Source organism: Pinus tabuliformis, chromosome 9 (assembly GCF_031772625.1).
Source record: "Pinus tabuliformis cultivar Carrire ecotype Pingquan chromosome 9, CPIR1, whole genome shotgun sequence".
NCBI classification, from domain to species: domain Eukaryota; kingdom Viridiplantae; phylum Streptophyta; class Pinopsida; order Pinales; family Pinaceae; genus Pinus; species Pinus tabuliformis.
Genome location: NC_142307.1, coordinates 876,810,587 through 876,833,026, shown reverse-complemented (window position 1 = coordinate 876,833,026; position 22,440 = coordinate 876,810,587). Strand labels below are relative to the sequence as shown.

The window sequence follows — 22,440 nt, the reverse complement described above, 5'->3', positions numbered from 1 at the left end:
AATATTTTTTCTTGCATTGAAGATTTTTTTTCCAAGTTCAAGACCCTTAGACTTCTCTTGGAACGTGTTAAGGTTAAGAAAGAAGATAGTAGCCTTATCTTCTCCATTCTTACTAAGTTGGGACCAGCCTATTTTATGTTTGTTTCCACCTTCCATTCTACAAGAGAAACCTTCATTTCTAAAGGACAAGCCTACAAGTCCCCTTCCTTTGATTCCTTTTGTGATTCTTTAATAAGAGAACAAGAAAAAATCTTACACCTTGGTCTTCTTCATCTTGGAAACTCTTCTAAGAAAGCATTAGCCGCCCAGCATCAACCAAATTCAAAGAATCCTAAGAAGTCGTATCCTAAAAGGAATGGCCCTAAACCAAACAAGGGTCCTAAGCAATTTTCGCCTGAAAATGAAAAATCATTTCAACAAAATGATAAGACAAATAAAAACAAATGGAAGAAGACTGATAGACATTGCAACTTTGGTAATTGAGATGGCCACTTAGAATCCAAATGCTTTAAGAAGATGGAAGCCTTGGAAGCAGTAATGAAGAAGCATAACATCCATGGAGCAATCTTCAACTTCAACTTCATCCTCAGGAATGGCACTTTCTGCATGTGGTTATCAAGCATCTCGGTTTGGCTATGCACTAAATGTATCTTCTTCTTCTCATTCTCATGAGTGGCGCATTGATTCTGGAGCTTCTTATCACATGGCCAAAAACAAAGCCATGTTTTCTTCTTTAAATGATTGTAACACCAAAAATATATATGTTGGTGATGATAGATCTCTTATTGTTGTAGGGACTGGAACTGTACATCGAGACAATGGTTAGTTTAATGATGTATTATGTGTTCCAACCTTATCCTGCAACCTTCTATCTGTATATCAGATAACCCGTTTAGGTGAAGGTAAAATCGTTGAATTTTCACCTCACGATGTTGTAATTAAGGACCTAAGAGATCCTAGACAGATTTTACCTACTAGCATTGCTGATGATTCTACAAGGTTGTATAAGTTTCACAACTTTGGGTCATCAAATCTTCCCTCAGTATTTGTTGCTCATAATGATGAAGTGAGCAAACTTTGGCATGAGCGATTTGGTCACTTAAACTATCGCTCCCTTCAGAATCTATGTAAAGAAAATATGGTGACAGGTCTTCCAATGGTATCTTGTAGAGATGGTGTTTGTTCCAGATGTGTACTCGAAAAACATCATCGGGACAGTTTTGAAAAACGTGCCTCTTGGCATGCCTCAGCCCCTTTACAACTTGTGCATAGTGATTTATGTGGTCCACTTCCAGTTGCTTCATTCTCTTGCTACAAGTATTTCTTAACTTTCATTGATGATTTCTCCAGGCGCACTTGGGCATACTTCTTAAAACTCAAGAGTGAAGTATTTAACATGTTCTTGGCCTCTAAGGCCTTTGTTGAAAAACAATCTAGACATCAAATTCTTAAGCTAATATCTGATAATGGCAGAGAATATGTTAAAAACACGTTCATCAATTTTTGCACTGAGAATGGAATTCAAATGCAACATACTATTCCATATAGTCCACAAAAAAATAGTGTAGCTGAAAGGAAGAATCGTACCTTAAAGGAAATGGCTAATTGTATGCTTCAATCTAAAGGACTCAATCTTAATTATTGGGCAGAAACAATTAACTGTGCAAATTACATAATAAATCGCACTCCTACTAGGGTTTTGAAGAATATAACTCCAGAAGAAGCATGGAGCTCAATCAAACCAGATGTAAGTCACTTTCGTGTTTTTGGAAGTGAAGCATGGGTCCATATTCTAGATGAGAAACATAAAGCTTTAGAACCTAAGAGTGAAAAATGTATTTTTGTTGGATATTCTGAAGATGTCAAAGGATATAGACTTATTCGACTTAAGTCGAAAAATGTTATCATTAGAAGAGATGTAAAGTTTGGTGAAAATATATCGGCTCTAGTGCCTCCTTCCTTCTCCTATTGTGTCATATTTGTAAATCCTTCAATCCTATCCCAGGTTGTTCTTAAGGGGGGATTTTAGGATATTCCGACATATAGGAAATAGTTAAGTACAACTTGGTCTAGTATAGAGTTAGGTATAGAGTTAGGTAAAGTATGTTTCTTTACTATGTACATTTTGTAACTTACAATCCGACGATCACGATATGTAGTGATCTGACAGTTCATTCTCTCCTCGGTATTACTGACACTTGATCCATGGCTTAACACCTGATTGGTCCATGATCTCTATTTAAAGAGCATGGAGGGTCATTTGTAGGTTAACTGTTCATGAGAGAAGCTTATGTAAATTTTCATTCTTTTATTAATAAAATGCCTGAAGTGGCTGCGTTGGCTCAGGCCGTGGACTGTTTCCCTCTTTGAGGGTTTTAACCACGTCAAAAGTACTGGTGTATTGATCTGCGATCTGTTTGTGAGCGGTGTCCTTTGGTGTTCTGTCTGAGGAACTTACCCTGTAAATTCCTACATTCATTGCCTAAACATGCAACCTAGTTATACTGGATTCCATTTGCACATTGCGTGGCTAAAGCCACCACTGTCCTAGGGACTTCATTTGCTCAGTACTTTCTGATAATATTGCCTGCCAAAATATGTGCAACGAACTAGACAACTTGGTCGTTGGTTGAGTTTATATCGTCGGCCCTATTTCCTTTGACCAATCAATACTTATGCTTCATGCTTTCTACCAAGGCACGGTCCTAGTCCTTTCCGACGAACTCCTCTGTGGGGTTCCACCCTTGGTATGGTAATATCGTTATCCTCCAGATCAACATTTGGTCTATGGTGATTTTATTCCCAATCCACAGGTGTTCGTCATGTACTAACATCAACAATTGTCGAACATGCATTGTATTTGATGAAATTCTACCGAAGTGTGGCACATTTAACATGTTGAGTAGTCTCAACTGCACCAAACCATTTTCTCGTCGTTGTGGTTCTAATCTTGTCACTACACTATATGGGTAGTGAAAATTCTCCAAGCACTGGCTTGGTGTGAACTGTAGGTACTTCATCCAATCATTAAAATCATTATCTGTGAATTTTAGCTACAAAATTTTTCCTAAAAGATCTCCTTTAAATCGCGCATCCTTTGGTAATGGAGGTGTCAGTGTTCCATACTTTTCATCCTTGGAACGATTTATGGTTTAGCGTTTGGATTCCTTGGTGAGATATATGTGGGAAGAGGTGAGATGAACATTACACCACCTTCCTCCACCTGAATTTCCTCCACTTCTTCTTCATTGTTGACCTACTGAGGTTTCTTATCAGGACTCATAGGTTTAGAAAGCTTCTTGTCATTATTTTTCGTAATTATAACTCCCTTGGGTTGCTTCTGCATCGGTGATGTCCATGGCTTCTATTGCGGTGGTGATGCTACTATGGATATTGCTACTATGGGTGGTGCTACTAGTGATGTTGTGGGTGTCTCAGTTGCTGCTGCAATGGATGCTTCCATAACTCCTTCTATACATTTCTCATTAAATATTCACATAAAATCTAGAGTTGATCAGATATTCATTCAAGAAATCTCTACAACTGCTACGCACTATTACCTCTCACAATCTATTCATTCAACAAAGTTCTTAATATGAGAGGGAATCAACTATATATAACAATTCCAGCCTTCGGACCTCATCATTAGATTTTATTTCGTCTCGATTTTGTTAAGATTGTGTCATTAAATGTGTATCTATCATTAATTTATGCCATCTGTCATCTTCAATTCAACTTGATGCGTGCCTTTTCTCTTTTAACAGTAATATTTCTACTTTTCCAGTGAAATTCAATACACCTCCTATTGTAGTGCACCTCTGTCTTATGTCACAACTTCCTGTGAACTTTGACATATTTCCGACTGTAGTGAAGTACTTTCTTCATCAAAGCTCTTCCTGTAGTGTAGTTTATAGTCGAGTGTCCACTTTCAACTGCATGTGACACTAAGACTTTCTTTCTTTATTCCTTAGGGCAAAGTTGTATGGATAATCGTGTCCCTGTACAACTTCAATCTACTTCCATTCACTTTTCTTTGAATTAATTCTATATTTAACTTCACTAACTGTATTGTGCCTCCATCAGCGATATTGTCAATAAAATATGGGCCTAACCAGTGTGTTTTGAATTTCCCTGGAAATTTCACAAACTTACTGTCACAGAGGAGAACAAGGTCTCCTAACTAAAAATTCTTTTGCTTAATGTTCTTGTCATGCCAAGCCTTTTCTCTTGGTTTCTGTACTCGTTGACGAAATCCTTCTATAAACTTGTCCTCTTCCAGAGCAAGTAACTATGACATCATTTCTTCCATTATGTCGGGGTCTGCCATAATTGTAAAATTTGCAATTCTTAGGCTAGGGACAGTGTATTCCATGGGCATCACAACTTCTTTCCCATAAAGCAACCTAAAGGGTGTCTAACCTGTTAACTTTTTGCATGTAGTGCTTTAAGCCCATAATACTATTGGAATTCCAAGATCCTAGTTATCCCTATTCACATTAACTACCTTTGTAAGTGCATTCTACAAACTTTTATTGAATTCCACCATAGTCCATTTTCCCAAGCATGATAAGGAGTTCTCTTTTGGTGGTAAACTTGAAATTCGTCAATTAATACTTTAATAGTCTTATTCAAGAAATGTGAACCTTGGTCACTCATCAATATATTTGGACACCCAAATCTGGATAGTATGTATTCAAAGATAAACTTCGTAGTAGTTTTTTCTCTACAATCCTTCACTGGTTGTGCTTCAGCCCACCTTGTTAAATAATCAATTGCGGTGATTATATACCTCGCACTAGTCCTTTTCCCTAGTGGATTGATAGGTTTAACAAAATAAATAGCCCATTTTTCAAAAGCCTACAAAGTTACTTGTGGAACTAGTGGCAACTCATCTCTCCTTGAAGGTTTTCCTATTCTTTGGTAGATATCACAAGATCAACAATACTCCTTTACATCCTTTTGTAGGGTAGGCCACCATATTCCTGCTCTTAAAATTTTCTACGTAGTATATTTCCTTGCATAATGTCCACCATTTGCGCCACTATGATCTTCTATTAAAATTATTTTTCTTTCATGCTCAGGATAAAACATGCACAACATTTCATCTCGGTCCATTCTATCCAAATGTCCTTCTATCAGGGAAAAATCTGCTACCTTAACCATAAATTATTTCTTTTGTTGTGTAGTGCATTCTGAAGGATCAATCCCCATGGTTAAGAACTGAATAGTATTAGTGAAGTGATTATCTACTATCCTAATTGTAAACAACTACAAATTAGGAAGATTATCCTTTATATTCATTGCTTCTTCTCCTGTCTCTAACCTTGAAAAATGATCAAGTCTATCATTTAGTCTTTCTAACGTGACAACAAAGTCAAAATCATTCCCTTGAAATAATAATAGACATCTACACATTTTTCCTCCTAAAACATGCTTATTGACCAGGTACTTTAGTGAAAAGTGGTCTGTGAACATCTTAAAATTTGATCCCAGCAAATAATGTCTTAATTCTGCAAAGCATATACCATAGCTAGTCCCTCTCTTTCTGTAGTTGTATAGTTATTTTCGTCTTTATAAAATTTCCTAATTGAAAAAGCTATAGGGTGATCAATTTCTCTTGCACCAGGCTGTGCCAACACCACTCCTAAAGCTATGCATGAAGCATCCACATGAACATGAAATTCCTTATTCCATTATGGAAATACTAGTATAGGAGCAGTTACCATCTTTTATTTTAGTGTGTTGAGGCTCTTTTGACATTCTTCGTTCCATAGGAAAGTAATATCCTACTTCAAAAAATTTTCCATAGGCACAGTAATATGTGCATATCCTTTGATAATTTTTTTGTGATATCATGTATGTCCCAAAGTGGTGCGAATTTGCCTCACTATTTCTGGCAGAGGTAAATTCAAAATCATAACAATCTTTGCAGGATCCACCATCAATCCTTGCTTGCAAACAATATGTCCTAGTAATATACCAAGAGGTACACAAAATATGCACTTCTGAATATTCTTAGAAGTCTGAAACTATCTGCATGTGTCGAACATCATTCTTAAGCTTGCAACATGTTTCTTCAATAACCGAAATATTTTCCAATCATCGAAGTATATTTCTAAGATCTTGTGAATATATTCTCCAAAAGCTGCAACCATCACTCTTGAAAATATGGCAGGAGCATTCTTCAGTCCATAAGGAATCGTTATATATTGATATGATCCCCATTCTATAGAGAAGGTAGTCTTATGTTGATATTCTAGTGCAATTATAATCTGATGGTATCCTAGAAATCCATTTGTGAATGAGTAGGCCTCCTGTCCACCTACATTATCGAATACTTCATCCGTAAAGCGTGTAGAGAAGGGATCATGCACGCATGCATCATTTAATTTCCTTAGATCCACATAAATCCTAATTTCTCCTTTAGCCTTATTTTCCTAGACTAACATGGGACTTACCCACTCTGATTCCTCTAGAGGTTCAATGATCCCTACTTCTATCATTGTGTTTCTCTCTTATTTTACTTTCTCCTTATATTTTGGATTCAATTTGTAGGGTCTTTGCTTGATAGGATTCACATTAGGCCTTAAAGGAATCTTCATAACTCCCAAGTATCCTACTATGCCCTTCATATTTAAGAACATAGTGGGGAATAACTTCTAGAATTCATGCAAAATATTTGTCACTTTGCTGACTATTTCTTCATCCTAATAATATCCTACTGTTGCAAACTTCAGCTCATCTTTTGACTCTATATTCGCCTTCCTTGTCTTCAATGGATTTGTTATATCATGCATTTCTAATTCAATTCCATTCACTTCACGGTAGCCTTCATATTCTTCTATGTTAATATTGTGAGGGTCTTCATCTTCTTCTGTAGCAATGTTGTAGCATTCAAGTACATTATGTAGTTGCACAGCCCAATCAGGATGCCAAGTGAGTGGAATTTCGTTATAAAAGATCTTCTTTTTAACTATCTCAAGGGATGAATCTCTATATATACAATCATCTTCAAAGCTAAATGTTAATATAAGCCCATCAACCATATCTTTTTAGCTCACATTACCATGTCAAAGTTCCGTTTCCAGGTACCTGTTTTGAGGAATTATCTCCAATGTATGGATGAACCCAGGCATCTATTCTTCTTGTGGAATCTTCTTCCATGCTATCATACAAAGATGGATGTGCCCTCTAGTGTTATTTTGACCATCATATTTATCTTCCAACTCTGTTTCTACCTAACTAAACCTTATGCATATCAACCTTCAACATTCCTATCAAGTTCTTATATTCTTCTTATGTGTACGCTGCCATCTAGTAGAAGTAGCTCTCAATGCTAGATCCAAAGCTAACAATATTTGACACTCCGGTACCCATTCTTCATATTCTTCAAGAAAAGTATTTATATTACCCAAACCATCATAGAAAGGTAAGTCACATACCTGAGCTATCGTACAACGAATTTCTTTACTAATTTTTCCACATCGCCTTGTAGACACTTCTTGTAACCTGTTTTGCCAATTTTCCAATTCTCCTTCTGAACCTAAAGTGTAGGAACTGTCTTGTTCACAACCCAATTTTCCATTTGCAGTGATACTAACCCATTCTTCTTCTTTGGCTATTATATGATAAATTTTTTCAATGTCTGATGCGATATACTCTTCTTTAACTCATTCAGTATACCTTGCTCCTTCTTATGGATCTAATGGAACAATGACTCCCATATTGTTGCTTTCAAATATTGTTTGCCTCTTTTTTAAGTTGATTATAGCCATGTTAACAAATGCTCAATCTAATCCAATTAGTGCACGATAGTGTTTACTGTCATCCATAATTTCTATCAATTCAAAATCAGTAGTAGTGCGCACCCCTTCAATGTGTATTGTAATGCCTGATAATGTTCCTCGAGGAATAATATTTTGTTGGTTCACCATTCTTAGCTGAATAGGTCACAATTGCAACTTCGAGTTACCCATTAATTCTCATCTTTGCTTTTCCATTACATTAGATTCAGATCCCAGTTCTAAAATAATTTGGTCCATATAATGTTCTCCTATCTATCCACTAAGCCTCATTTATTTTCCAGTTCTATTTATCTGTGTAAATTGTTAACTTCACACATCTCACTCCACGGTACTTCTTCAGATGCATGGAAATTTATCCATTCCTAATTTCGTTCTATATCTCTTTGATATTGCAACAATTTCATACAAGTTTGAAGAAAAGATTTTAGAGTATCTACCTGATATGTTGCAACTTGTTCCTATGTTGTCAGAGCTTGGCGTTGTGTCAAAGATGATAGATTGAAACTAATCTTTTGATTCTACTGTGCAATGGACATCTAAGCTCCTGCATCCATAAAGCTTCACTTCACTTCCATAAAGACTTTTTTTCCTTTTGGATATCAAACACAAGGAATTTTTCAATGGTCTTTCAAACCCATGTAGCTTCAACTTCCTTTTTTCCATCTTCCTAATCATTCCCGACTACTGCTCCACTTCTTCTTACAATATTTATGTGAGGTTCATCCATCCTTGGTTCTGCAGTCATAATTTGGATGTTTTGTGTTGGTTGTTGGTTCCTATTTTATTGAATTTTTTCCATAAGTACCAAACACTCTTCAGTTATATTATTAGAATATTTGCAATAGTTACATGTTGTGGTAGGGAGAGTCTCTTGTGAAGTGTCTTGCATGGCCACAATTATAGCAAATAATTTGTCCTCATCCTCGACCAGCTCCACCACATCGACCAGTACCTTGACCTCAACCTCGATAACCACGTCAACTACTATGTTGTCCATGTTCCTCATGTCAATGTTCTTTAGCTTGCATCCTATTGGATCCACACTTCGATCCATCATTAGTTCATAAGCTCGATAATTATTTTCGTCATGCCCCACTAGTTTTCAGAACCCGCAATATAGGTTCCTTGGAGTCCGTACATACTTTTTCAACAGATAACAATCTTCAGTGTGATGTTCACCCCTATTTTTACATATCTTGCACCATAATATGGATATGGGATTCAAAGGAATCAGTCCTCCATTAGCCATGTAGTTTCTAAAGAGAGGACATTGTTCCTTAGAATGGCCTTCTCCTTTACACTTTTTACACCATACTTCTTCTGGAACTTCTTTTCTTTTCTTCATATCTTATATCTATAGATTTCCCAGTTGCCTCTAGATCTACTGCATTTCTACATTGGTATCCCCTATCGGTGAGGCTTCTAAATTCATCGCAAGTTCTAAGGCTTTGGCTTTAGTTTCTATCTTCTATTGTGACAAAGGAAATCTTATATGTTGAAGAAGTGTAGTTATAAACCACTCCTTATGTTGTTGTGAAGCTATTTCGAAGCTCACCTAATCCAACAGTATCATAAATCTTTGATAAAATTACCACACAGACTCAATGTGCTTTTGTTTGATTTCTTTTAGCTCTGTGATGCATTGTGACTTAGACTTCAGCTTCTTGAATTCTTTTATCAATGTTATTTTAATGTTGGAAAATGGTTTGTTCTAATTGCTCGAATACTTCACATACCATGTTAGCGCCCTATCCCAAAATGTTGTAAAAAGTTGTGTTTTCTTCATATTTTCATCATGGACATGCTTCGTCATCCATACTACTTCACATAAGAACCAAAATTTCTCAGGATCATATGATCCAGTCCCTTTAATATCATAAAACATATTTCTTCCTCGTGGGGGAGGGGTAGGGGGAGGGGGATTCATAAGGGGAGGGTTATGAAGGGTAGTGGGGTAGGAGGGGTAGCGGGATAGGGAAAACCAGAAATACCTTGATTATTACTTGATTCTGGTTTCAACAAACTTTCATGTTGGAAGGGTGAATACTAAGGGGTTACTTCAGGGTTCTCAGAATGGTTTTCTTCAGTTTCAGACTCACTTAACGGATGGATATAGTCAGCTTCAATAAACATCTTTGGATGTTGGCCACGAGATCTCTTTCTAGTGTTTATTATATATTTTCCACTTCGTGTTATCATGGTCTCTTCTTTGAATGTTCTAAACATAATTAAATAATAAACTGACTGCATTCATAAAATCCCCTTTTCACACAGAAGCATCTTAATCCAAAGGCTTAGAGATTTTAAGAACTTACCTCGCAATCCTTTGAATTTTTTTTTTTTGCTTCACTATAGGACACAATTGATTCTACCACAAACTCAATAATGAATCCTCCCAACATGTTGTTAGCCAGAAGCCAACAAATCCTCATATCATGTTGTGAGTGTTCTTGAGTCGTTGTATAAGTTCAGGATTCCACTCCTTAGGTTCATCTCCTTTAAAACAATATTTTCACTCAGTCAACCTTGATATCCTCTCATATAGCTCCACATGGAATGAGCCGAAGAATATTGTGTATTGATCTTCAAAAATATACTTCTCCAACCTCCTCCTAGTTGAAAAACAAGGGTTTCTATTTTCTTGTTCTATAAATTCTTGTTCCTTTTGTTCTACCCAATCTTGAATTTCTTTTTTCGATGGATGCCACATAAGCATCCCTCAAATAGATCTTGATCCCAGTAACAGAACCATTTGTTGGCCAGATTCAAATTTTACTGTGCACCAACAAAACCCTCAACCACTGGCCCTCTTAGCAACGACCTACAAATAGATCGCAATCTCACCTAAAGTGATTATGGGAGGTTTCAGAACCAGGTTTCTATAGCCTCGGGGATGTTGTGGTGTGGCACTTTTGTATTTTCTTTATGTTATAATACTTATAAATTGCTTTGAATATATCAAATACTTCATACTTTATAGATTACTTCGTATAATTAAATTCATCATTTAAACATATCATAAGCATCGATAAACTTCACAGTACATAAATAAAGTGTAGATATTAAGAAAAACACATGAGACATAGATTTTACCATGGTTTATCCCAATCTGGGATTATGTCCACAATAAATATTTCTTATAATGTAGAATTTCTACAACAAACAGTTGTTCCCCATGCACAAAGTTGAGGGATTTCTACGCACTAAGCTATAGATGGTCTGGACACTCAACTACAGACCCAGGCCTCAGTGCACATCACTGTGGAGCCTCGCCCTTTCTCCAAAGTGCATATCACAAAAATATCACATAAAAATAGATCTAGATGAATAGATAGATGCTTTACTCCTTTATTATTCATCCCTATATATACTATGACATAAGGGATTACACCTCTACATTACCATGGACCCAATACCATGGTTACCGAAATACAAGGGAATATGACACAAAACCAACAACTTTCACATTATTTTATGCTTTTACAAATAGGAACGGGCTTCGCTGGGAACACCCTATGCTTCATGGTGGCTTTGTTGTGTGGTATTAATTTTTCTCCAATGCTCTACTGTGCGGTCCACTTCGTACTCGGTGACATTTTTTTTCTACACGCTCCACAAAAATCGATTTTCTTGCCCAAAATTTGGCCAAATTGGGCTGCAGCCAACACTAATTAATTAACAATGCATCTTTCCTTGAAGCAAGTGAAGCATTAAATAAGTATCAAGTTACTCCAATCTTGCAATGTGCCACAATATAATGATTAGATTTGGGTACTTTACCTTTCCATGGATTTGGTGATTTTCTTTTCCTTGATTTATTTCAGATGGATTCCCATCTTGTCCTTCACATACTCCTTTCCATAATTCTTTGAAAATGAGGGTATCCTCTATCTTCTTAGATAATTCATGATAGTTATCTTTTCCAATGTGAACTATATGGGGGTTAGTGAAGAAATTATTAAAAGGAATTCTGAAATATTTTCTAAATAGTAAAAAATTAATATATGTCTCTTGAAAATAACAGGTTACCATATAACATAGACTACCATACAACTTGTCTTCAAAAGAACTCAAAAGTACTCCATTTTTTAGGATCATATATATAAACCAATACAGTGCAGAGGCATTACTGATGACTTAAAGCATAATCTATTCAATGCTCCATTCCAACACACAAAGACATTCTTCATTCCAACACACAGGGACTACAAAGAGATGAGCTGGCGTACATTCAACCAACATTAAAAAATAACAACATAATGGTGTAACTAGAAAATATAAATCCCTGCAACAATAGTAGGACTGAGATAAAGGAGTTACGGGGGTAGAGAGAGCCAAATTTAGAACCTAGGATCTCTGCTCTCATACCATGTTAGGCCAGGTATTATGAAAATATTTAATGTATACAAGGAGAGGGAGACACTTGGAATTCATATTCCAATGTCTCTTCATCTTCTTATTTTCATATTTACTATAAGACAATTAGAGTGGAAACCAAATAAACTCTATATTAATCGATCTCAATCAATGACGTACACATTGTACATATCAATACATAAATGAAACAATTGAATTAGTTTCTGAGTCTTCTTCAACTCCAGTAACTACTCAAACTAACCTAAGCTTAATCTCGAGGATTAGTTGTCTAACATACCCCCCCTTAATCCAAATGGTTGTACCAAATTCCAAGAATGAGAGCTCAAAATGAAAAAATGCATAGCATCCAAGAGTTGAATGTCTCTTAAGAAATGGTTTTTAAGGATGACCACAAACCAATATGGGAGGACCTAAGGTCTCAACCAACGCCAATTCTAGAAATTTCATAGAAGTTCTCAGAACAATGAAAAATTTGGCTTTAAGGTGACCACAAACTCTGCAACTATTAGAACAGTTCCTCGAACAATTCCAAATGTGGAAGTGCTCAATAAAATTAATCAATAAAAACTGAAGTCTCACAACTCTACCTCTAACTAGTACAAATTGTGGCTCATGCTCAATGTAGATCTCTAACGTAGGTTGTTTGACATCTTGAACTTGAACCTATACCAGATCATCAACAATTCCCCCCTTGTTGAATACGGGGTGAGAAGTATTCTTCATCACCACAAGGTTGGTCATCACTCTCGAACATATTCTTTGGTATGACGTGTAAATATTCTTATTTATGTTCGCACAATCCCAAGAAGGAATCCATTCGAATTTTAGATGCTCACTTCTAGTAGTCTTATTTTTGGAACATCTATTTGTATGGTGATTGTGCTTTCCACAGTTCTCACATGGGCGAATACCAAAACACCAATCATTCACATGTCCAACTCAATTACACTTCTGGCATCTATCAACTTGTTCTGGAACAACATCATCTAGAAATAAAACACTTCAAAATTTTATAGGTTTAGAAAAATATGGAATGTAAAAAGATACATCTAGGACATTATATCCCAAATCATTTCTATCTTTCTTATGAGTAATCTCTTCCCACAGTCTTATAACAATTATGGGAATGATTTGCTTCACATCACTATAAAAATGACTCTCGCATACCCTTTCTTGAACATTACTTTCTGCTGCATCCAAATTCTTTTTTGAAATCACTTCACTACTGTGATCTGGCTAATGATAAGGATCAAACAAACTGTTATTTTGGATAAAAATAGGTTCAGAATTCTTGTTTTGTAATTCATGTAGTTGATCTTGCTGAAACTGGGACTGTAGCTCCAAGAATTCAATTTTTCTTTTAGAATTTTATAAACATGTTTCAATGTCAAAGAGCGTGTCATTGTTTATTCGGACATTGTTACAAACCGCAGATGACATTAAACTATGTAATAATGGTAACAAATCATTGATTTTGGACATTGTCTCAAACAATGTACTTTGAAAAAAGGGGTGTCGGCTATTATCGAACATGCACCGAATGAATTTAAAATGTAATTTAATGGGTAAAAACACAAATGACTTAAAAAGATTTCCAGAATTATCTCAGAAGGATTTGGACTTGTGACCTTCTAATCTTTAAAATACCAAATTATCTCTTCTAACCACAATGCCTTCTTTCTCGTTTTATTCAAATCAAAGTAATATCACTCTAATTAAACCAGCAAAAATGATGTATTCTTCCTTGTCCATACAGTGTATTCCTCCTTGACTATGTTTCAAAACTTTGTACTATTCAGAATGAACGTCAACTTCAAATGAACTTCAAATCACCTTTAATGTTTTTAATATAAAACTCAGTTTGAATGAAGGCAGTACATTACTCAACCAATTTTTCAACCAACATGATAGGAACCATAAATATTATTGACTTAAATAGATATTTATGATAGACATGCCAATCAAATCATCACAAACGATGAGAAAGTAAGAAATACATGAACATTTCTCACCATTCGGAGGAAATGACGTGGAAGAATCTAATCACCAATATGATATCTAGTAAACTACTACTTTGAACTCGTTCAACATCAACCACATCCAAACTTCATCATTCAATATGCATTCTACAAATAATTTCTAAAAATACACATGTGTTAATCCAGTAATGCTTCAGGTTATTGTCTACCCAACAATATTTTTTATCCCACACGTATGCATGGAATTGAACATACTCTTTAGTTTCTTTGTTGGTGGCGGCATCCTGCTTCGCTAGTGGTTGCATCCTGCTAGACAGAACTTTATTACGTTCTCTTTCAAATCAATCCTTTTTTTGTTATCTCTGTCTATATGAACGTGCAAGCACAACTTTGAAACTCTTTAACAGGATTGAAGCCTCATGTGTAGACATGCTGAAACCGCTTGAATATTCCTTATTAACTCTGACACATTGCTGATTGGATATTTCCCCGACATAGTTGGGATATTGACTATGACTTTCTTTATCGGCAAAAAATTACAATTGCAAATAAAATAAAAACTCACCAACATTCTTCTTGTTTGTCAAATGGTAGAGCAACAATTCACTCATTGTACTAGGATTTAAATTTAAACCTTTGATACGTTGCGGCTTGAGCACTTCGCATAATTTAGTGCAATATTTTAAAATCATGGATGAGGGATTGCTTCAAGCCTTCCAATAAACAAATTTCATGCAATATACAATGCTAAATTCCTTCAACACTCAACAAGAAAGAGACACATTGGCATGGGGACTCTCCTTAGGACACCATCGAAAATGCCAAAAAGATTCAAGAAGTTGAACTGGTATTTTGTGTGATATATGAATGGAGACCCTACTATAATTCATTAACATTACAACGTTATGAAAAATGAGAGGAATTCCCCAAATCAATTTGGCCAGGAAAGGGAAGGCATGCTCAGTGCAACCACATGCACATATCAATTGAAAACAATCAACAAACTTTGGGTCGTCAAATTCAATACAACGTATTATTGTCTACAAACCCTTTAAAGTCTTTACATGACATCACAATTTGTGTGGTACGATGTGCTATCTCAGGTATAAGTAGTCCCACCTAGAATCTTAAGCTATTACACGCAGTGGCAACCGATATTACATAGAGTTACAATGGATATAGAGATGTGCAAATAAATATAAATGTGGTACACACTATCAAAATATGGTACCATTGGAATAGTAGACAAATTTTGAAGCAAAAGAACTCAAATTTTACTATTATGTCTCTTCAAAACGGTGAGCTTAAGTTGATTGCAGATTCCTGGAATATTCCGAGATCTGATGGACATGGACGCGGTCAAAAAATTCACCACGCCCATGTCCATCGGATCCCGAAATATTCCAAAAATCTGCAATTTACTTAAGGATTGCCTCCTCAAAATCTCTTTTCCATTGGCCTCCTCAAAATCTCTTTTCCATTAGTTGCCCGAAAGTCTCTTTTCTCAAATCCTAAAGAAACGACACTTTAAAAGAAAAATATAATATTTCAAATATCGTGAGATGTAATTCCATACATTATTTCAATTCGCATGAGTCGTAATACCATACCAAGTCTATGCAATATTGATGTTTCTATATCTGAAACCATTGATCATCGAAGTTGTTGAATGTGTGAATCTAAAAAATAACTTTGTGAATCCTCTAAGTGGTTGCAAGAGTCTCTTTCAGGTTGAACTACCACATCATTTCTCCAATACAGACTTCTACAACAACCGATCCTCCTCCTTTAATGCATAGAGTTTCTTGAGGAAGAAAAAATTGTGACATCTCAACTGCTTTCCATCTATGAAAACTCCTGGCTGCTGACAAAACTAGTGGCTTACCTCAATCAACAGGGTGGATGAACTACCAGCTATGATACTACTGTAAGACAATCAAAGTGGAAACCAAATAAACTGTATATTAATCAATCTCAGTCAATGACGTACAATATGTACATATTAGGAAATAGTTGAATTAGTTTTCGAGTCTTCTTGGACTCTAATAACTACTCAAACTAATCCAAGCTTAGTCCTGAGGATCAATTGTCTTAAATTTACAATATTTATAATATTTTCCCAATATGTAAAGATAACGTGTCAATAGTCTAGATATAAGATTTACTAAGCACGAGAATAAGACTATAGAGCCAAATAAACTGGTAAAGTACTCTTACCTCAAAATATTCTAAGTTGTGAGAAGAGGAATACCACTACAAGTTCATCTCCTATTGAGGGAGAACAACTACACAATGTTATAGCTTTCAGAAACTTAGAAATCCATAAGGTCTTAGGTCCCAAATTACATTGGCAGAAAGGCTTTTACCAATTTCGTAGTTCCTAACCAATTTTGTAGGGCCTTCATGCAATTGTTTGTTTCTCTCTTACCAACACCAAAATACCATTGATAACTAGCAACCACACCAAAATATTGCCAATCTTCGTATTGAGCTCACCATGCTTCTTCTCAAGTGTTTGCAAATGAATTCCATTAGCATGTCGCATAGTTCGCCAAACCTCATTAATGCCTTCGAGATCCTGTGGGGTGGTTGATGCTCCCAATCCCATTACTGTTTTGATTTTCTACTCCCATCTAGTTATTATTTAGCAATATTAGTTTAATAGCATTATTACTAAATTATATTAGTTTAATATAGGTTATTTTTTAATCTAATTTTATTAAATTGGTATAATCAATGCCAATAAAAGAAATAACATATACCTTAAACCATAGTTGTGAAAGGAGCAGAAGTTCTTTGTTTATTTCAAACTTATATATTTAGAATTATCTTTTATAATTAAACTGTTCTCACATTTTTTTACAATAATAATAATTAATTAACAATGGTTTAATCTATTTATTTTTTCCATGAGTTAATTAATCTATTTAGCTTATGCATTTCAATTATGTTTTAATAGAGAAATGATAACGCAGGTATTTTTGTTTAATTTAAAATGTTATATTTATTTTTGTATTTTCATATTTTATTTTGAGATTTTATTCAATATTAATGTGTTAAAATTTTATAATTATATTTAAATAAATTAATTATATATTGTGTTAAAAGTTCATAATTATATTTAAATAAATAAAGTTTTTTTTGCGTTATCAAAGTGTAAGATGAATTGATTATCGATATGATAAAATTAAATAAAACAAACATAGATCTAAGACTTTTGTAATCTATATTGTAGATAAAATATCTTTCGGATTAATCACAACATTAGGATTTGGTTAACATTTGGAACAAACTAATGTGGTTCGTTCTCTGGACAAGGTGAAAAAATCATACAATCTTCATGTATAAATAGCAAGGATGCATCATTTCCCCAAGGTCAGTTCATGAAACTAGCCGTTGAAAACTAGCCGTTGGAAATTAGTTAAACAGGTAAATAGAAATCATGAAAAGTTACAATGAAATTATTTAATATTCTAAATTTTATTTAAATTATTATTTTATTTTTTTTTGTAAACTTGGCAGCTCTCTATGTATTTCTGTTTTCAAAAGAACTTTTCGCAACCATTTTCTATTGTAGGTCATTTTACTGCCACTAGGAAACCAGGTCTCCACCTGTCAGCTTTAAATCCTGTCCAAAATTTAAATAAGTTCATTGCTATCCATCTAGCGGTATTGTATTGGTTGTCTATTATACTGTCTCTACTTATCAAAATAAAAATAAACATAATTATGTTGTTCATAGTCAAAACCATTTTTGAATCCACCTATTTCACTGTGTCACTCCTCATCAAAGGATATTACTGATGCAGGTGCCTTTGCACTATATCCTGGCATCTCGCTTTGCTGTTATTTTTTTTTATTTAAATTATAAGTTGGTTGACATGAGCACAAATAATAATAAATAGTAAGGGGATATGAATAAGCTATCAATAAAATAGCTTTTAGGATATATAATGCTAGATCAAAATATAGTTTTAAGGGGTTAAGTATTAATAAAAATAGTTGTTATATAGTTAATAGTCCATTTTTTGGGGTTAAAAAAAAACATGTTATAAATTAACATTTAGGAGAGGATTAAAATAATGTAGAGAATAATCCAAAAATTAATTAGAGGGTTAAGAATGAGATAGGAGTTTATAATTAAAACTAAAAGGTTTAGATCCAAAATCTTATATAAGAAGTAAAGAGAGGTTAAGAGAAATTAAGAGAAAGATTCAAAATATTATATGTTAAAGAAATAATTAGGAGCTTAGTAATTTATTTTAAAATGGTCAAAGAATGAATCAAAGAGAAGATAAAAATATAAGTTATAAATATATAAAGAAAATGAGAGGAGGGAATTTACTATAATATAAAGTACTAAGTAGCTTGAGAAATTATTATACAAGAATTAACAAATGGTAAGAAACAAATATATAAAAAGGGGAAAGGAGGGAAAAATATAAAAGGGGGGAAACGAAACAAGAGGATCATAAGGAGAGGACCAGAATCCAACTCCTACTCAATTTCCAACCATCATCTCTATTGATATTTCTAGTATGCCTCTCAATCTCTATAGCCTCCCTAAGCTTCCTATGGTGGAAATGATCAACTCTAGCAATGACTCTGGATTCCTCAATACAGACATGGTGCTTGGATTTCTCCACATGTTCAGCTAGAGTCGAAGAGTGAGAACGATTGTGTCTTATGTCTGAAGTGTGCTCATGGATCCTCTAGTTAATTGATCAACCCGTCTCTCCGATATATGGAATACCACAGGAGCAAGGAATCAGGTAAACGCCCTTTAGGTCGATAGGGTTCTTAACTGAACCAAGAGAATTTCTAATGGTCCTTAGAGGTTTTAATAAAGAGAAACATTACTCTACCTAAGGATATGGGCAATCCTATCCGTGGTCCCTTAAATAAATGGGATATGAATCTTCGAAATAGGATCAACACGAGTAGTTTTAACTCTTGGTCCTTTACAAGCTCTTTTAAAGGCCTTAAGGATCTGAGTTCTACTACACCCATTATTTTTAAAAAATTCAAAGAGATGAGATTTCTCTTGCTCTCGGTAGTTCTCATCAGATTCTTAGAGCACGGGTAGCAATGGTGTTGAGACCATAGAATTTTTTAGCAGGAAAATGATGAGAACTAGCTTGAAAATATTGTTCCATGCGAGTTTTTTTGTGAAAAACATGGTGATAAATGGAACAATCATATATTCTAGAGAGGAGAATGTCAAGGAAAGGAAGGCGCCCCTCCACCTCAACTTCCATCGTGAACTTGATGGAATTAGATTGGGAATTAAGGTGGTTTAGAAACAAATCCAATTTCTTGCGGCGATGGGGCCAGATGATGCACGCGTCATCAACAAAGCTCCTCCATTTTTTGGGGAAAAGTTGAGCTGAGGCTAAGGCCCTGGTCTCAAAGTATTCTATAAATAAGTTGGCAACAATAGGGGAAAGAGGAGAACCCATGCCACCCTATTGGTTTGCTCATAGAATTCACCGTGGAAACTGAATAAGGTTGAGGTGAGGTAGAGGCCAACCAAATTTGTAGTGTCATGGTCAATGATCTAACTTATGACATCAATGGCCTCTTGAATGGGGATTTTGGTATATAAGTAAATAACATAAAAACTAACAAGAAGATCCCCTGGGTCCAAGTTTACATCCTTCCATTATTTGACAAAGGACGTAGAATCCTTAACATAGGAATCAATGCGATCCATAAGAGGCTTAAGCTTAAGAGCTAAGAATTTAGCAAGAAGATAACTAGGTCCACCTATTGTTTTAACAATAGGTATCAAGGGGGCCCCAGATTTATTGATCTTAGGAAGGCCATAAATTCTAGGGTGAGGGGATTTCTCTCAATGAGCTTCTGGAAAGAGGATTGAGAGATAGATTTGATTTAATGGCTATCGCTACATCTTTAGAAACAAAATTTAAGGGATTATTTTTAGGCCTAATGTAACATCCACTATTATAGAGATGGTTAAACATTTTGTTGACATAATCAGATTTATTCAAAATGGCAACAACCCCGGGCCCTTTGTCAGCTTTTAGAAAGACAATGTCGAGGTTCTCCCTCAGGGCTTTAAGGGCAAGAAACTCAAATCTCCTAAGGTTTATTTTATGAGGCTTAGCCTTCTTGAAAATGCTAGCACAATCTTGTCTCATTGCCTCCTTGACATTATCTGGAATGTCCCTAATACGATACTCGATGTTACAAATAATGTCATCAATGGGAATCTTCCTAGGTGCAAGGGAAAAATTAAATATTATAAAGATAAATTCTTAATATTTAAATATTATAGAAATATTAATTAAAAAATAATTAGTAAATTAATAATTAATTATAATTATGTTAAATTTGTAACTACCTTATGGAAAATATTATTTTTTTTGTAAGGAGTTATGATTATCTTGGTCATTAACCAAGAGTCTTCCAAGATTTTTGCTCCAAGATGGTATGATTGTTAACACTTGCAAGAAAAAAGTCATGATTTTTAAATTCAAAAAGATTACTTATGAGAGTACTACTTAGAGTAAGTTCCTACACATGGGGGAATGGTAGCATTGAAAAAAGGATAAGTGGAGGATGAAAAACTTGTCATGGGCTTGAAAGAAATTGTAAGTTTAGATTTAGGATTAAATAAATTTCTCTTTCAAAATATTATCACCCTTATTATTTTATATGACATGATGTTTAGGGTTGCAATATATATAGAAAATCATGGAGGAAAATTGAGAAGATCCAAGAACGTTTTATATTCTACAACGTCAAGATTAGAGGATATGCTCCCTACCTTATCCTCCTTCTTAAAATAAGTCTTTCCCCTATTGAAAGTATGGCTATGACTAGATATACCTTGTATAAGAAGAATTTATACAAGACGAAGCCAAGAGATTTCCTAAATTTTCTTGTTACTCTAGCCAAAACCCTCATATTTGTCTCAAGCGAGGATGCCATAAGGATGCCCAATCTTGGCTAGATCATTAGGGATAAAGGAGGATATCATCCTATAGAATAAGGATAATACTAAAAATATTAATACTTCGAAATATAAATAGAATTTATAGAGTGATACAAAGTTAGAGGCAAATATAAATCCAAGATATTATAAGGAGGTGATCAACACCACCTTGAAAACTAAAACTATGAATCTATGTTAAGTGGTGTTAACAATAAAATGAGCATTACTAAAATAATAAAACACCATGGGAAGAAGATGAAAATCAATTTATTTTAGATTCCCAAACATATATGAAAATCTGTTCTAATTTTCAAAATATATGTCACACTACAAAAGTTCTTGACCTATTAATACAGCAAGGCTATGGTGATGTGGTAACGCTTATCATTAATCATAAATTTTTAATTAATTTCTTATATTCTTGAAGTTGAATAGGTTTTACTAGACATTAGTCATCATCATCCAAATAATATAAATTTACATAAATCAATACAAAATTAATGGTAACATATTTTTCCTAATTTTTTTTTATATAATTTATATCTTCATAAATTATATTATATTCTATTTAGGATATCTTAAAATAATAGAAATTCAAAAACTAATAAATATTAAGATATATTTTTTGAATTTAATTTCTTTTAAATGTATTATCTCAATGGTTTATTGCATCATGTTCTTATTAGAAACAAAGTTAGTATTTCACAATCTTAAAATTGAAAATATTGTAATTTCATTTTTATAAAGTTAGTTTAATTCTATTTTGTATATAATTTTACTAAAACTAAATTATATATAGAAAAATGATTAATTTAGTTTTGAAATTTATAAAATTTATAATTATAAAAGCAAACATTATAATGATCATATATATACAAAGTGTTATTTTAAGATAGAAAGGCTATCTTGGATGCACAATCACTTAGTTGAAATAAAATGTCAACCACACACCAATATAGGAATCTAACTAGTTGGCGAGAATCTCTCAACAAACTACGCCTCAACAATGTCCAAACTAATAAGAATAGACTCATTCTAGAGATAAGCACACCAAAGACAAGTACAAATTATGTTCTCCAACTCCCCCCTTAATGACTACTTGCCTTGATCTCAGACAACAAAGTGTAACTGTGGCCTTGGTGTTTACAAACAAGATTATCAGAAAGAGTATGTTGTCATCCATATAAAGGAACAACAATCCACCAAAATTCATGAGTCACTATCTATTGCAACTTCCAGTCTACTAGGATGTCGCTTCACGTACATAGTTCATTGAATTTTCATTATATTCATATATGCACTTGTACCTTAAGTCTCCCTC

The 22,440-nt window shown here is 34.3% G+C and overlaps 1 pseudogene; it reads right to left on the bottom strand.

The window, feature by feature from the left end:
- Nucleotides 1-8,859, bottom strand: part of LOC149151585 (putative methyltransferase PMT21) — a 61,831-nt pseudogene extending 52,972 nt beyond the window's left edge.
- Between the last annotated feature and the right edge of the window lie 13,581 nt (nucleotides 8,860-22,440).